The 16,180-nt window shown below is 34.1% G+C and overlaps 1 long non-coding RNA gene across 1 annotated transcript; it reads right to left on the reverse strand.

Annotated features, from left to right (window-relative positions):
• Positions 1-4,421: 4,421 nt before the first annotated feature.
• Positions 4,422-14,681, reverse strand: LOC141547775 (uncharacterized). The gene is made up of 3 exons (XR_012483621.1): positions 14,407-14,681; positions 12,477-12,519; positions 4,422-4,941 (listed from the first exon to the last, which is right to left on the reverse strand). It is a non-coding gene; the product is annotated as an uncharacterized LOC141547775 (long non-coding RNA).
• Positions 14,682-16,180: the final 1,499 nt, after the last annotated feature.

A 16,180-nucleotide genomic window follows, 5' to 3' on the forward strand; every position in this document is an offset into this window, starting at 1 on the left:
AAAGGAAAGAAGAAGAGAAGATATCAGGGGAAGGGAAGATAGAGAGAGAGAAGGGTAGAGGAAGAGAAGGAAAGAGAGGGGATGGGAGGGGAAGAGAAGAAATGACTTAGGGGGAACATTTGCTAAAGCAAATCTTCATAGGCATAGTCTTTAAGGTAATAAGGTATAAAGTTTCAAACTAATATGCTGGGCACATGTTAGGTAGCAGAGCTTATGACCAATTTACATCACAGGTTAGTTTCTCTGTGTCATGTCCTAAAATGACTCTCCAAAACCAAAGATGGACAAGACACAATGAATCTCTACTCCACAATTTCTATTCTCTCAAATATAGAAACATGGGATCAAGTCCCTGACTCTAGACATAACGGAAAGAATTCTAAGGAGTGGAACAAATGTTATTTCCCAATCTTCTCAATGGCAAATCTATCACTTTGGTGTTGAATGGTCTTAGGGAAGAGGAGGGTATTTCCAAGATGATCAGCATTAGCAAATATTATAATGCTAACTTAAATCAAATTGTCTTTAATGATCTTATCCTTAATATAGGATTTCAAAAGCTGTTATCAGGCATATTATAAAAAGGAATTTAGCTGAACTAAGTGTTGGATAGAAGAAATACTGTGGACTCCTCCACTTCTGAGACTCCATGATTCTTTGAGTAACATTGGGAAGTAATTGGACATGGTTGTCTGGGTGTCTGTTGGAGAATGTTTCTCTTAAGCCCTGGTGAACTGCCCTTCAGTCTGATTATGTTATTTTCATGTGCACATATCTTCCCTGTGCTCCAAGGAAGAGACTTCCATTTCTCATCATAATCAACAAAGACACATCCAAACTATTAACTTTATATTGCCCCCAGAAAATTCAGTTGTTGCTTTCACTTTGTCATTGCACGTATGTAAAACTCTCTTTTGTTTCAGATACTCTATTTAGTAGTGATTCCTGCCTTAGGTAAATCTTCTTCCAAGTAAGAACCTTATATTTAAAGTCCATATTCCACCATTTTTCCTCTTTATTAATAAGTTTTTTTTCCTCTTTAATAAGTAGCAACCTGATTCTTGTCTTCAACTACCTGAAAGGTTAGGAGTGGGATGTCTTATTTTACTTTGATTCAGAAGGAAAAACTTACATTAAACTGAAATTAAAGAAAGGCAGATATTTTATTCAATATAAGGAAAAGGTCCTAAGAATTAGCACTGTTAAAATGATTTTTCCTTTGATAAATATTAATTTGGATTTTTAAATTGCATACATGCATCTTATTTTCTGTCTTCCTCTCTCCTGCTACCATAGAGAATATAAGCTCTATGAGGACAGATAGTATTTTAATTCTCCATCGTTTTCCTCAGTATTTTAGGTGCTGCTTGCCACATAGTTTTTAATAAATCCTAATTGAATTTAATTGAAGAGGGAATTTTCTGTCATTGGACTTTTTCAAATGTATTATTATGAAGGATATCATATACAAGATTCTTTTTCAAGTACAGGTTGGATTAAATGACTCCTGAAATGTATTCCAACTCTGAGATTCAATGAGTCTGTGAAAATGGTCATGAATCTCATTATTCAGGAACTTCTTTCTATCAATTTAACATATCTGCAAACAAAAGCATTTGTAAGACTGAGCCATTTATAAGGCAGTTAGGTGAAACCATAGACCTGAGTTTAAATCCTAACTCAGACTCTTACTAGTTATGTGATTCTGGGCAAGTAACCTAAGCTCCCCATTTCTCAGAATCTTCGCAGATTCATCTGATATGAAGATAATAATACCTAATTCGCAGGGTTGTGGTGAGGATCAAATGACTTAATGTAAGTAAAATACTCCAGAAACCTCAAAGCAATATATAAATGCTGGCTACTATTAAACCCTCTTTCTTTAGCACAACACATTCAACATTATAGCAGTCAACAGTTTGGCAAGGATACATTTCTCTGTTTTATGTCTTCTTTGACATCATAATCCTAGTATTGTTGAACAATTTAACATATAAAATTTGTATTTGTGGGTATGTGTGTGATAAACCGTGTTGGAGCAAAGTTTTTAAGGTGATGCTTTGATATTTTATTCTCTGGAGTCAAATGCTTTTATATAAATAATTATAATAAAATTTTGTATTCTCTACATCTTTTGATTAATCACATAGCCATGAAGAAATGAAATGAGCAAAACTTTAAATCTATTTTTTCCTCATCATTTCACAAAGTATAACCTTCAATTAAAGAGCATATGTAGGCTAGGTTAGATGAACTGGAGGGTCCTTCCAATCTTGAAATTACGTCATTTTAAAGTGTGATGACCATATGAAGGTTTTAAAAAATAACCTAACTACCTCTGTTATTTGATTATTCTTAAACTATACCTTATTAAAATTTTCAGATCCCTGCTTTTTATTTTTTGAAGATTGTTTTCTACTCTGAAGAAAGCCAGAGCTATCTGAAATGAAAAATTATATAACCTACTTTTCCTAAGTCATTACCAAGTTTGGTATAATCCATATATGGTAATATGGTAATCATGCAGTCTTCTCAATCAAATGCATCTGTTTTTAGGAAACTGTAAATAGCACTAGAGATTGCATCAGTTGGCATTTGAGTATGTAATCTAGTGCGCATGACAGAAATAATTAGAAGTCTATATGTTTTTTCCTCAGGGGCTGATTTCCATAGGTAAATATCACAGAGTAATTATACCTTTGGCTTTTACTGCATTGATATATTTCATTATTGGATATTATTAAAGGAATATAATAATGAGACTGTTATGAACAAGAATAATATAATTGTTTTAAAATAGATTTTTTCCGAAATATCACATACTATTTAGCCCACAGTCAAGCATCTTTTTTTGGATGATGGGAAGATTGAACTGAGCAACTGAAGGTCAGAAATGCAGCCTAAGGCTGAATTTGCAACAGACATTATTATTGCCCAGATGCTTTTTTTCATATTGGAGCATCGGAGCAGGAAGGTCTTGACTATAAGCTTCAAGAATATGGAAAGCATTCACGCATATCAAGGTTCACAACAACTTCTCCTTGAGGGCAAGAGGTGAAGACCAAAATCTGAGCGAATAAAATACCAAGAGAAATGAAATGGATCCTTAATCTAGTTCTACTGATCCGTGTACCATTTTTCTGGAGTTTTTCTGGCTATTAACTCTCACATGTTCCTACTTGTTCCATGATGCATATAAAGAGTTAGCCAGTCTGAGATCTATATAACTGACTCCTTCCCTCTGACTCTCCCTCACCCCTCAAAACATATTTAATTGCAGCTTCTGAATACTAATATACTGAATTTCTATTAGACTCAATTTTTACAGCCCTAATAGACTGGAAACATTCTAGGGATGCACATGTTCAAGGTGTGATACACCAGTACTTCCCCATTCATCTCCATCCCAAACCTCCATGAGCTTTTCTCAGATATCAATCCTACTGTTTAATGCTCAATAAAAAGAAAATATTATAATATTTAAAAAAACAAAAATAGCAGAATGTTGAATTATTTACAACCAGTGAATGAATCACAAAATTTCAAAACAACTATTGGGAACATATGCCAAACTTCAGTGTTATCCAAAGGAATTATTTTAGTTATTTATCAGGCAGTAAGAATTAGACTTGACTGTCCAATACTCTCTATTCAGTCAATCTGTTAATGAGGGAATCTTGACTGATCTTTGTCTATGTCAGATGGAATTATGTTACTCAGTTGAAAAAATAACTTGACTGTGATATTTTATGTCAGGCTTCATTCCATCAATCATTGAAAATTGGGAAAACAAAAGAAAAGAAAAATGGCTGTCAGTTTTTATTTGGTTGGTCATTTAAAAGGTATTTAAACTTTGAGAGCCTGAGATAACTGGTTCAAAAAGTAACTTAAATTATTATTTTAAAGGAAATCTAAATTCAAATGAGTTTATGCCTTTAAAATTTTAATTTTCTTTTGTTCAACAATAGAAATAATAATTAAGTCTCTGTTTTGCAGTTAAACTATATTTATGTCTTAGAGTAACTTTTTAACCATTAAATTGACTTTCATATCAATACATGTGAACCAGACAAATCATTTAATCTCTTTCCATCTCAGGCAATTCTCTAAGACTTTAACTTGCAGAATACTGGAATGACATGCACTGACACAAAGATTTTCCTCCCAAGGAATCACAGGTTAGAATAAGTATGAATTAGAAAGAAAAAAAATGAGTGAGAATCAACTTGTGAAAGAAGAGAGAAATTATCATTTGAGTTTATTTTTATCTATTTATTTTTTTCTTTTTTAATTGTCTTTCAAAAACATTTTTTCTGGCAGTTTCAAAGATTTATAATGAAGAATACTAATCCACACAGATAATTCTACAAAGAAACATGTTAAACATCACTACATAAGTAAATAAAGACTGGAGACACAATGTTCACCACTATTATCACCATCACCACATCATCCAAAAGAAAAGGAAAGTCCACCTTATTACAATTTAGGTTGCAAGTTAAAAACAGATTAAATTCTACACAGTGTTATAAGTCAAAGTGATGGAGACAGCAATGATTTGGAGGTCCCCTGATCTTAGGGGGGACTTCTGTTCTAACAATAAGTCAGTAATCCTAAATCTTCTGGCTTTGGAGTCTGCCTCAGGAAATTCCCACGTCCAAATCTGTCTGACTGTGAATAGACCACTCCTCATTCAAATAGCTTTTGGTCTCAGGATAGTCCAACCGATCAAACTCCTGAGACAATAGTGAATAGACCACTCCTCAGTTCATGGAAAATACACGCTCATGTCAGGTTACAACCAGTCAGTTGCTGATCTTTGAAGCAGTTTGTGTTTCAAGGAAAATAATATTTTCTAATCTCCTAGTTTGTTCTTAGCTTCAAGAGTATGTGGACAGTCAGAGGCAGCTCCTGGCTTTGTTGGTTTGTCTTGCCCAAGAACTGGAGAAAAGGGAGAAGAAACATAGAGATCTGAAGTGACTGTCCTTTTACACTGAAATGGAGACATTCTTACAGAATTCTTTTGAAGAATTCTGTACCTTTTTCTCTCAGTCACCACAATGAATATGGTATTTTTCTTCCTTCAAAACATCCCATCTATTCATATGTTTCTTCATCTCATTTAATCTTTAAAGTAGTTAAATGAGAGAATTATTATTATTTTTATTGATAGATAAGGTCAGACATCATCCAATTATCATTTTAAAAATAAGGGAAAGGATGTTAGAATGTGCCTGAGGACATATAGGTAACAAATTTAAAAACAAATATTCTGATTCATGTCTTTGGAATCCAAATCTCAAAATCTTTCCAGTAGACTCTGCTGAGATCGGAGATAGAAATCCATTCACCAAACATTAATAAGTATCTAATACCCTAAGCAAGGTATGATCAGATATACAAAGATTAGTAAAAAGCATGGCCCCTGGCTTCACACAGCTTACGATCTAATTGAAGACTGTTAAAGATTATTTTAATATATCTGTTTCCATGTTTTATTTTCTGAGTAAACTATGTGCTCCTTTGGATCAGAGACCGCATATTATGTAAATCTTGCCTTAGTGAATACTACTGGACTTTGGTGTGTAAAAATAGCCGACCTGCCAAGTGAGACATGTGCATTTTGCTCTCCTGAAAAAAAATGCATAATTTTCATACTAACTTTCTCCCTGTGGTGTGATATAATTGCAAATAAAGGAATATTATTGGAGGTGACCCAAAGGGCAATGAAAATGTCGCTGTAAGAAGGCTGCTATATCTTCTCAATTGCCATTCATATATAGGAATCGCTGCCAGGCCTATATATCCAGCTTTACTATTAGGCAGTTAGAGGCTTGCGGATAAAACATTGTACCTAGAGTCATTCTGAGTTTAAATCTGCCTCAGACGCTATCTGTGTGACCCTGGAGGAGGCATTTAGTCTCTGGCTGCTTCAGTTTCTTCTGCAAAAATAGAGATAATACTACTATCTATTTCTCAGGGTTGTGTATCAAATGAGATCATATTGGTAAAAGGCTTTGAAAATCTTTAAAAGTTGTATAAAAGTTACTGCTATTAGTACGACTACTATTATTAGTACTACCATCACTACAATTAGGTTCCTCAAAATCCAAGTATCCAAAAGAGAACTTGTTAAGTTTCTCCTCAAACCCAATTCTTTTGTCTATTAATTACTTTTTGTAATCACCAAAGTTTACAACCTTGGTGTGATCCTTAAATAATTTCCCATATTCAATCAGATTCTAAATCTTGCTGTTTCTATATCCATAATATCTCCATGGTACATCTCCTTCTCTCTATTCCCATTGTCCCATCTTCAGTACTTTGAAAGTTATACAAAAACTTTGCCTTGAGATTTCCCTTTTTCCAATACATTTTTCACCTTGCCACCAAAGTGATTTCATAATGTGAAAATCTGACTATATTATCCCCCAAAGTTATATGTACTATTCCATCGAGCTTTTCTAACAGCACATAATTAAATAGTGTATATAAAAAAGCAGTCATGGAAAAGCAGAAAAAGTTTATCCTCATAATTCCATGGATAAAAATTTAAAGTGTTATAAATGAAAGATTTAGTTGTTTTGATTAAGATCATCACAAGCGATTTTGTAACCTTTAGGCAATATCAGTGTCATTCATTGTAATTATTATATCATTTCTGTTTTTAATTCAAAAACAATTAGGCAAACTTTTTTTCATCATATCCTACACACTGAATGTCATAACAGTCCCTAGGAGGGAAAGAAAAGAATAAGTAAGAGCTGGCCTCGTCCTTCTAGTAGATTATAAATTCCATGAGGAGAGGAACTGTAAAATGAGGACCTCGCTGAGGTCCCTTGTAGTTCTACCTCTACAATGCTATGTATAGGGGCAGTCCAGGATAAAAGTCAAACTGACCAGTGCTGGTCCAGGCTGCAAGGGATGGCCTTAGTGTCTTTGATCTACAGTAAAACTCTAAATGCTTCACAATGCTCACTTTAAAAGAAAACTAAAAGTGAAAATACCACAATTGGATGTAATGGAAGAGGCTGTCCTCTGTACAGTGAAAACAATAATAGTTGAATCAGGAATCATAAGTTCAAATCCTAATTCAGTCACTTCTGTGATCTTGGGCATGTTACTTCCATAAAGTGAAGGAACTGACTTCAATAAACATCCAGATCTAAAATTTTTTGTCATTTTTTGTCTAATTATTTTTATTTTAATCAATATGACCTAGTCTTTCATTTTCATCTGTTGCGGTTGTGATTTGTGGAAACACAGGAATTCTCCACTTCTATGCTTGCTTTTGGATTCCAGCCCCAGAGGGCCCATTTTATAGCTTTGGGCATTATTAGTTTCCAGCTTGATATTTCCCTTCATTCTTTTATTGCTGAGTTTAAATGCCCACATTTGATGTGATTTCTCTTTAGATGTGTAATCTTGTTTTTTTCAAGTGAAATCTGATTTTGTAGCATTGCCCTTTTTCAGTTCATTGTTATTACTTCAATATCAGAACTGATATTTGTAAAGCCAATTTATTATCGTTCTCAAATTTCATTAGCATGATTTTCCATCCCCTTCCATAGATAATAAACATTATTAAATAAGGCACATCCTAATACCTGTTTTTGATATTTTTTTTCTCTCCACTGGGTGCATAGTCATCTATCATTATCCTTCAGTTTATAGTATTTCAGTCTAGTCCAAGCCAGAAGAAGATCAAGTAATATTGTATAAATAAAATTTCAGACAAAAAGGGAAATGAATCACATTATATGGTGTAAATGATGTATATGGCATATGATTGTATCTCTTCTTTTTATTAATATAGTAATAGATTAATAGACTTCAATCAATATTTTCCTATATTGTCATGTAGAATTAAGGCAGATTGTATACACAAAGCTGGCATGCAATCAATACAAATCTTGGATACAGCTATAGATTATAATATAGTTGTACTAACTGTAATTCCAGAGGTGTCATTAGTTTATTCTAGCTAGCCATAGAACACATACACATACACACATGTCTGTATGTGCAGACATGTATACATGTATATAAATTCATAGTCACATGTGTATGCATGGGGGGGGCAGGTCTACTTTCAGAAGCCAGATCCTTAAAGAAAAACTACTTTATACTTTATCCAATATATGAAAAACCCACTTGAGTCTCCCTAACATATGATCATCCAATCTCTTCTGCAACATATCTAATTGAAAGGGAGCTCACTTCTTTGTGTAGCAGGACATTCCATTTAAATAGACCTAATTATTAGATAAATTATTTGTAATCTGATCTAAAATCATCTGTCTATAAATTCTATTGTTCCCAGTTCTGTCCTCTAGTCACATGGAAGCATGTAATTCTTTATATTGATCAATATTATATATTTTATTATTTTTATATTGAATCCATTATTTCATTCTGTTCAGATGTTCCAGAATTTTGATTCTTCCAAGTAATGAATTTTCTGTCTTTCTTGGTAGCATTTCACCTGTGCATTATACATACACATGGGATGTATGAAGTGCTCAGGGAGGACTAGCATCACTAGGGAGAGGGTTTGCCAAGCCCTTTTCAGGATTGCCCATCTACCCCTTGGGTTTACCTTTTACCCAACTCTCACCTGGGGCTCAAGAAGCCGGAGTATGTGCAGTGACCCTAGTCCAGTAAGATCATCCCAGTAGATGATGGTTGAGAGTAACTAACAGACCTCAAAGCCTTTGGTGAGTTGTGAGGATGTCATCCTCAAGCATGGGAAGACTTCCCCCTGAAAATGGACAGATTAAAACAATTTGTTCCAAAAGCCATGAAGGCAGCTGAAGAAGGTACTGTGGGGTCTTTAGAGTTTGATCAGACATCAAAAACATGAAGGTCATCCCCCAGGCCATCGACAGCCATCTTGAATTTTGTTCTACCACTGGACCTTGATGACTCTGGAAGATAAAGTGAGGATGATGGTTTGTGCAACTCTGCCTCATTTAAATCCAATTTATTCTGAGTTCAAGATATCACCCCATGATGTCATTGGCCCTCTTTGAAAACAAAGGATGAATGGCAACAATTACAACATACCCACATACATTTTCATCCAAAATATTGACAAAAAATGTATGCAATATATTGTGTATTTTATATATTATGTTTTAACTTAATTGTTTGTCATTGGGGAAGTTTCAGTCAGGAGGAGGGAATAAGAAATGATTGTAATAAAAGACAAAAGACACAATAAAACATTTTAAGATAGATATTCTAAGTTTATGGCATTCATAAAGCATTTTTATCTGTATAATCTTTTCAAGGTTTTCGAAAAAGGAAATGAAGTCAATTTAATGTGAGTTGTACTTTAGTGAACCTTTAGTGAAAATATATCAGTTCACTTGTGTATTAACACTTTCCCATATTTAAACTTTGAAAGATTCCATAAAACAACAAAATACCTTTAAAATTTAAAAAAATATATATTTATTTAGTGAACCTATTTTTATTATTAGCGATTCACTAACTCTTGAAAATATATCAGCTCATTTATCTATTAACACTTTTCCTTGTTTAGAGAAAACTTTTCTAAAAAATTACATAAAATAAAGTTCATTTAAAATTTAAAAAGACATTTACTTATACTGAAAGGTATTTGTTGTAATTAACTCATAAAATTCTCAGTTTTTAGAATTTCTGAATTAATTTTAGATAATGAATGACATTGCTTTTAAATTCTCAACTCAGTAGTTTGTTTCAATGCTTAAATTAGTTTTGAAATAATTGTTTTTTAACTAAGTAAAAGTGCTCTAAAAATAATAACTTTTTTCAAAAAAGTACATACAAAGATACTCTATTTTCTAGGTCTTACAAAATAATCTTGAGGCGGCTAGGTGGTACAATTAATAGTGCTAGGCTTAGAGTCAGGAAGACTCACCTTCCCAAGTTCAAACCTCGACTCAAACACTTATTAGCTGTGTGACAATGGGCAAGTCACTTAACTCTATTTGCTTCATTTCTTCATTAGTAAAATGAGCTGATGAAGGAAATGGCAAATCACTCCAGTATCTTTGTCAAGAAACTCCAAATGGGGAAACAGAGTAGAACACGACTGAAAAGCAATTATAAGATAATCTGTAGTAGGACTTAACACAAGTGTGTTCTTGCACGTGCAGACATATACTGATCAATAAATGCCACTGATACCATAATAAAATAATTAGCTTGAATGATTTTTAGCTGGAGAATAAAAAATAAAGGAGTGCCTTAATTTGGAAAAATGCCAAACATAAATACATCACTCTAAAAGTGGAGAAATTATGAATTCTTAATTTTAGAGAGCATAATAATTTCATGACTGAAGCCATTTTGGTTTTATTCTTTATTTCATGGATTGTTATGCTAAAGAGTCCATCAACAAATGGTCACCAAGTTGCCAGCCTCTTGGTCGTGTGCCTCCCTGAACTCAGTTAGGATGACCTGATAGCCAGTTTCCCAGTCTGTGAGGGTACCATCATGATAGGTGAAGAAGAGAAAGCAGAAGAAAGAAGCCCTGGTTTTAAATATTAGCCATCATTTAACACTTGTAAAACTGAGTAAATCACTAAACTGAATATCTAAGTCTCTGTCTCTTAAACATGACTTTCCTCTGACACTATTTTCCATTTCTCCTATAGATCTTCATTTTGTAGGTAGGTATTGACATGTTGTATCCTCCACTACAATATGAGTTCCTTGGGGACAGGGACTTTGCATTTACCATTCTTCATATTCTCAATGCTTACCAGAATGCATGGAAAATAGTAAATATTTAATAAATGCTTGTTGACTAAATGTTAAAATGAAGGAAGGATTTGACCTAGATAAATTCCAAAGCCTATTCCAGTTCTAACTCTGTAATCTTATAATTCTCTTTTATTAGAACAGACATTTAAACAATTATTGGATTTCATAGTTTGCTTTGAAGTTGGAAGAACCAACTTGTATACAAATCATATAACATACTTCAATCTCATTTTACTACTCTGTAAAATGGGTACAATATTCACATAATCTACCTCTCAAAGTTGTCATGAATATAAGTGTTTCCCATATCTTAGCACTCTCCAAGTGTAAGGTATTCATTTGTTCTTAAATTCTAAGAGTAGTTTAACAAAACGTTCATATCTCATTTGTCCCAACAAATGACAATATACAACATAAAGGGAACGTTAACATTTTAACATTAAAAAGGACCCATTGAGATCTCATGGATTAATAATATGGGTGCTTTCTCCAATAAGACAGATATTAATCCATTTTCATAAATCAGGAGTGTGCTGGTAAATGTTTAACAACCATATTTCTCTCTCAAAAAAAAAAAGTATGTTTAGAACAATTTTAAAGTTAATTTGCATTATTAAGGTTTTCCTCAAGACTTTCTTAAATCTAGACAATCCACAAAATAAAAACAAGAACTAATTTGTAGCATTTGCTAGTCACTGAAGTGTAAATGCTCCTATTGAAAATTTAGCAATTTGCTATCTGGTGCTTATGTGAGCTGGTCCCAGGATATCCCTGAACTGTCAGTTTGCTCTGTATAAATCTTATCCAAGTCTCGCCTTAAATTTACAGGACCCAGTCCAAAGTACTAAAGACCTTCCTCATATGATAGCTATAGGATTAAAACCTAAATAATAGCAATGACCTCTTCAGTTTTAAAATATATATATTTTTTAATTTGAAAACTGATTAATGTAATAGCCAATTGCATTTTCTGAGGATTGGCAATGTAGCATAATACCACCTCTTGACAGAAAGATAATGGGCTTTCACTTTCAAACACAATTTGGGGATTTGATTATCTTAAGTATGCAGATTTGTTATAAAGGTTTTCCTTTTGTTTTCTCTTTTTTCCCAGATGGGGAGATTGAAAAGGAATGAAAAAGATGGGGAGAGGGATAGGAATTGAGATAAGGGAGAAAAAGAAGAAGAAAGCAGAAAGGAGGGGATGAGAAGAGGAGAGGGGAGGAGAAGGGAGAAGAGGTGAGAGGATGGGAGGGATGGGAAGGGAAGCAGATTAGAAAAGAAAGGAGGGGGGAGAAGAGAAGGGGAGGAGAAGGAAGAATCAGGGGTGGGAAAGGCAGAAGAGCAGAGGAAAAGATGTAGAGAGGGAAGGGAGGAAGGGGAGGAAATGAGACAGGAGGAGAAAGAGAGCAGAGAAGAGAGTTAGAAAGTTGTTGTTTTTTTTTTTTTTTTTTTTTTATCTAGAGAAGATGACAAGGAATGACTGAAAGAAGTATAGGTAATCAGGACAGCTTTGAAAGATACAAGATAAACTTACTCCCTCCAAGAAATTGAAGCAAGCTGTACATATTAGGGACCTGCAGTATCATGTGCAATCCTCTTTTTCTATTCTTTTTTTTTCTTTAAAAAAGAAGCCTATTTTATTTGCTGTTTCTTACATTCCGAATATAAAAACAACAAAAAAAGCCTTATATAATTCTTTATTCATCAGTAAGACTTACCAATACTGGATGTTTCTTCTTCCCTTATGATTTAACAAAGATACTGCCAAAAAGAAAAAAAAATACATTAGCTATAATTGTAGGGTATAGCATAAGCAATGCGGGTTTCAAGGTTTTTCAGGAAACCTTGAACACAGCAGCTCCTAGATTCAAACTTAATTAAAAAGTGGTGCAATGTTTGCACTTTTCTTTGTTTCATGCTCTCTGAGAGCCAAGGGAGACTGAAATTAAAATGATCTCTTTTTTATTCATAAGTAAAGCTAACATATGATAAAATGTGAAAATTAAGACAACCACCAAAAAAAATTCCAGATGATGGAGTTGTAAGCCATCTATCGTCAGCTGGCAAGTTCAGGGGATTGCTAAGGGAAACTGGCTGCATTTTGTATTTTGGCCTATATTTATTTTGACCAAAAACACCTGCTGACTGCTCAGATACACACAGGAAGAATTTTTTGCTGCTGAGACTTTTCAAGCCTCATGATAGTTTCATGTGATCTAGTCTAGCTAGACTATAATAACTAGTGATCTAGTCTAGAGGGGATCTAGTTTAATCCCTATTTTATAGATGAGGAAACAGAGTTCTGAGGAGGATAAATCATTTATCCAGTATCATGTAGATAGTAAACAATAGAAATGGGATTCTCACCTAGATTCTCTGATTCCATATACAGCTCTGGAAGGGGATGTCATAAAAAGTTATAGGCGACTTCCTAAAGGATGCTTTTAAAAGATGAATACTTATCAGTCTAACACTGCAATATAATAGTTTAATGGGGGAATCTGGCACGTTCGTAGACCCCATTTGTTAATGGAACCTTTCCCTATGAAATATGCTAAGGAGTTTGGGAGTCTGGAAACTGCATAAACAGGAACTTGCAATAATCTCCATCCGTCTTCCCTCAAAGAATCTGACTCTTTGGGAAAATAATGCTATGAACTACATTTTTTAGAAATCCATTCAACTGATCTCTGAAAACTTTTTCCTGCCTATAGAAGTAGATTTCTATAAGCTCTCTACATTAACATTTGAGGAGTTCCATTATATGGCATTTCTGTGCCTATAAAACGATATCCCTAAGTACTTGATAATATTGAACCTCAACTCTGCTCATAGAATGTTTTTCCTAAATCTATGACCTAGTTCTATTCCTAGCTCTAGATACTGTGTCCCAAAAGTCTTAATGCAATTGTAAACCTCAACAATTCCTAACAGTAAGATTTCAGAAACAGTCTATATAAATCCAACCTTTCATTCAAAGGCCTGAAGTCCTACCATATCCCTAAAGCCTTCAAATACTATAACACATCTTTTACACCCCACAGATCAGAAAGTTTGTCATTTTCCTATGCTCACAAAACTCTCATTGATTACGTATCTATCATCTCCAACAGCCTAGTACAGTGCTGCATTGCTGATTAGAAAGATTAATTTTAAATATGTGTGAATATACATGCACATATTTATGTATGTATATGGTATAAAATATAAATATATATGTATAGATGCATGTGTGTGTATTCAATGGAATTTTAACGTAAAGAAGCAACAAAATAGTTCAGTAGAAAGAACATTGGTTCTGAAAAATCAGAAAATTTGGGTTCAAACCTATCTTTTCCTATATCTCTCTGAGCCATAATTTCCCCATCTGTAAAATAAAGGCTTGTGAGATCCTTTAACCTTTATGTCTACAATCCTATGAATCAGAAGCAATGATAAAACAATTTTAAAGATATGAACCATTAATGTCTGCCCCTTTGAGAAACTACTTAATCCCTAAAGATCTCAAATGTTAATGAACCTAACAACAATCCTTTAAATAGCAGGAACTTTTAAACCATACTTCTATTTTTTGAAGTCTCATTGCTATTCTTTTAACCTGCCATCACCTCCACCACAAAATTAATTAGTTTTGATGATTTTCCTTACCTTGGAGCCCAGTCATACTCTCACATACTCCCCCTTCCCATGAATCCCCAAAGCCAAGCTCTGTTGTTAATTTCCTGAAGATTGCATAGAATGCCTGCCTAAATGAGAAACACCAGTGCTGAGGATGTAGGCAGTGTCTTAATTGATCAGATAAACATGGTCCATTTAGTTTTGTTTTAAATCAGACTTCAAAGTCCCCTCCTAAAAGTTTGCTTGGTTTTTTGGCACAGGCTGAAAGCCCACAGACTCTTCGGGAGGTATGGAATAAATGGAAATCAGGCATCTGCCCAAATTGTAAACTAAAAAATAAACACTTGAAGTGGATTTTTATTTCCAGATTCAATGGAGTTGAGCTTGGAAGCATTCCTGAGAACCTACAAAAAGAAGAGAGGAAAATTACTCAGGTTCATGGATTTGAACCTGTCTGAAATACTGAGATGGGGTCTCACTGCCAAAGAGCTCTGGGCTTTCTTCATTGAAGGTCTTTAAAGCCTCTCAAGGTGAAACATTAGCAATTTGGGATTTTTAAGTTTTTCCCTCTCTTCCAACTGCCATGTGTTGTGCTTGGGTTTGGAATCTGCTAGGGAATGTTTGGAAAAGCCCTTTTATTTGATTCCCTCTAATAAGACCCACAGTGGAGCTACAGCCAATTCTTAGCTTCAATTTGGAGACCCCACTTAAAAGGAGGTTCAAATTAATTAGCCTCATGCTTTTCCTTGCTCATGCTGCTAAGGTGTGTCTCTACTGTCTGCAACTACTGGTAGAGATGGTACTTAACGTGTGCTGGGCAAACTCAATTCAGGAAGAAGATATTCAGGTAGTTATTTTGAATACATCCTATACCTAATTGTGATAGATGGGCAGCTAAGGGGTATAATGGATAGAGTACTGAGTCTGGAGTCTGAAGTCTGTAAGAATTGAGTTTAAATAGACTCAGACACTTACTAATTGAACAAGTCACTCAACCTCATTTGCCTCAGTTTGCTCATCTGTAAAATGAACTGTGGAAACAAACAGCAAACACTCTAGTACCTTTGCCAAAGAAATTTCAGATGAGTTATTGAGGAGTCAGAGACAACTGAAAATCACTAAAAAACAACCATCACAAAGGATACCATGATTTACTAGTCAACAGGATATGCCGCTGGGGACCAGTTAGAGTAGGAAGTCTTAATAATCTCAGTGACTGAACTCAGTGATCATCTCCAGGACCTTACTGAGGGCATTGTCATTGGTTATGATTGGCTCTCATTATACTCTAGCTGTATTGTTTTGTTGTTGCTGCTGCTGCTTTTATTGTTGTTTAGTTAACTTTTAACATTAGCAAACATTTATTTTTTTTTCTCTTCCATCTCCTGACATAAGAAAGAAAAACAAAATATTTGTCACAAATATGCAATGTTAAGTAAAACAAACTTCACATTTTACAGGTCCAAAAATATATTATTTGTCATCTCTAGTTTATCCTCTGCCAGGAAGTAGAGAGCATTCATTATTCAACAATAGTCCTCTGGAACCATGATCAGTCATTGTGTTGATCAGAGTTTTTAAGGCTTTCAAATTTGCGTTTTTTAATAATGCTATGATTATTATATAAGTACTTCTTTTGATTCTGTTAATTTTTTTGAAGTTTCAATAGTATGTTATTTTTCTCTCAATTACATGTCAAGAAAAATTTAGCATTCATTTTTCAAGATTTTGAGTCCAAATGTTCTCTCTCTCTCTCTCTCTCTCTCTCTCTCTCTCTCTCTCTCTCTCTCTCTCTCTCTCTCTC

The sequence above is a fragment of the Sminthopsis crassicaudata genome, chromosome 6, assembly GCF_048593235.1.
Source record: "Sminthopsis crassicaudata isolate SCR6 chromosome 6, ASM4859323v1, whole genome shotgun sequence".
Taxonomy (NCBI): domain Eukaryota; kingdom Metazoa; phylum Chordata; class Mammalia; order Dasyuromorphia; family Dasyuridae; genus Sminthopsis; species Sminthopsis crassicaudata.